The sequence below is a fragment of the Hyla sarda genome, chromosome 8 (genome assembly GCF_029499605.1).
Source record: "Hyla sarda isolate aHylSar1 chromosome 8, aHylSar1.hap1, whole genome shotgun sequence".
Classification (NCBI taxonomy): domain Eukaryota; kingdom Metazoa; phylum Chordata; class Amphibia; order Anura; family Hylidae; genus Hyla; species Hyla sarda.
This window is the reverse complement of record NC_079196.1, coordinates 216709992-216712172: the sequence shown is the minus strand read 5'-3', so window position 1 is coordinate 216712172 and position 2181 is coordinate 216709992.

The following is a 2181-nucleotide window of genomic DNA, read 5'->3' as shown; positions in this document are numbered from 1 at the left end:
GGGGGTATGTTCAGATTAATTCGGGGGGGGGGCACAGTCTTGGGGTGCCCCCCTGCCCTTGGCTCTGCTCAATCTGTCTTTGGCAGTGTTTCCCAACTAGTGTGCCTCCAGCTGTTGCCAAACTACAACTCCCAGGGTTGCACTGATCGGATTTCCCTCTGTTGGTAAGATCGGTAATGCCCTAAAGCCCTTTATACTGCATATAGTGTCATCCTGCATGTGTGTGCATCCAAACTGTGGCCCTCCAGCTGTTGCAAAACTACAACTCCCAGCATGCCCGGACAGCCGTTGGCTGTCCGGGCATGCTGGGAGTTGTAGTTTGGCAACAGCTGGAGGCACACTAGTTGGGAAACACTGGTCTATGATGCTTGTCTCCTGCAATCGGAATATGTGCTGTAACTAATTGGAGGAAGTCTCGGCACAGAGACCCTGTCTGGTTTTAACCTTGTGACATATCAAAGGAGTATAGCAGTCTTAGACACGTATCCCCTCTCTGCAGGATATATTCAGGATTTCCCATACAGGAGATAGCGGGGGTCCGACAGCTGGGACCCCCGCTATCTCCTGTACGGGGACCCAGCATTGCTGCGGCTAATGCGCATGTCATCGACCTCACTAAGGTCGGCGACACTCCTCCTCTATGGAAGAGGTGGGGATGCATGACTACCGCATCTCCGCCTCTCCCGTAGAGATACATGGAGGGGGCATGTTAGTCGCGGCCAACGCGCCTTCTGCACGTATCCAGGAATTAAAAACAAATAAAATAAAAATGTAAAACGCGCCACCCCCTGTCCTCAGGGTGTGTGATATTACAACTTGGCTCTATTCAATCCAATAGAACTGAGCTGCAGTACCGCACACAACCTGCAGACAGGGGTGGTGCTGGTTTTTGTGCATAAAATACAAGTTTACACTGCATTGTACCTGCTGTTGCGAGTGCGGCATAAAAGGGGTGTGGCTACACTACCCCGTTTTATTTACTATTTAGCTGGCATAAATCATAGTAGAAATTTATGCCAACTTGGAGCTGGCATAGATTTTACTCTATATGTTGCACAGACAGCTGCAGCAGTGTGGCTTATTTTGGGGGCCAATGCCCTTTTATTAAATTTGCCTTAAAGGGGTATTTCAGCCATAGATGTCTTATCCCCTGTCTGATTTTTGCGGGGGTCCTTCCCCCTTGGCATTCCTCATGCAGCTCCGTTATTCTGTGCCGGGTGGTGCTCCTGTCTCGGTAGCGATGGGATTCCGGGACTAGAGACGTGACCTCACGCCCCCTCCATTTATGTCTCTGGAAGGAGGACATGATGGCCGTCACCCCCCTTCCCATAGACATGAATGCAGGGGGTGTGATGTCACGTCTCTAGTCCTGGAAACCCATCGCTTCCGAGACTGGAGCAGCACCCGGCACAGAATGTTGGGGGCTGTACAGAGATTGTGAGGGGGTCCTAGGGGGTGGGTTCCCCGTGATCAGACATCTTATTCGCTCTCCTTTGAATAGGGGAGAAGTTGTCTATTTCTGGTCTTAGTAAAAATTCTCCTCCCTACAAAATGTATTAGTCCATTTCATATGCAGATAAGTTCTCCAGAGAGAGAGAGTGCTCACTAGTGCCACCTGTGGGAGGTAATGTCCCGACAAGTCAATGTTTGGCCTTCTTGACAAGATTTAAACATGATTTGAGGATTGTCAACGAGAGATAAGCAAACTTACAGTAAATTCGATTCGTCGCGAACTTCTCGGTTTGGCAGTTGATGACTTTTCCTGCATAAATTAGTTCAGCTTTCCGGTGGGCTGGAAAAGGTGGATACATTCCTAGGAAAGAGTCTCCTAGGACTGTATCGACCTTTTCCAGCCCAAGGGAGCACCTGAAAGCTGAACTAATTTATGCAGGAAAAGCATCAACTGCCGAGCCGAGAAGTTTGTGACGAATTGAATTTACTGTAAGTTCACTCATCTCTATTGTCAACCAATGTGGAGAAGGACTACGATGGGTTTTTTTTTTCCTTCACCGTAGAGAATTGTGCGGCCTATAAGGCCCCATTCACATGCCCGAATCTGGTGGGGAAAAAAAAATTCTGCTTAGAAATTCTGTTACATGAAGTTAACATTTTGGTAAATGGGATTTCAGCAGTCCCATTTATGTGGCAGATTTTCTGGATTCTGCAGAAATGAACATATCA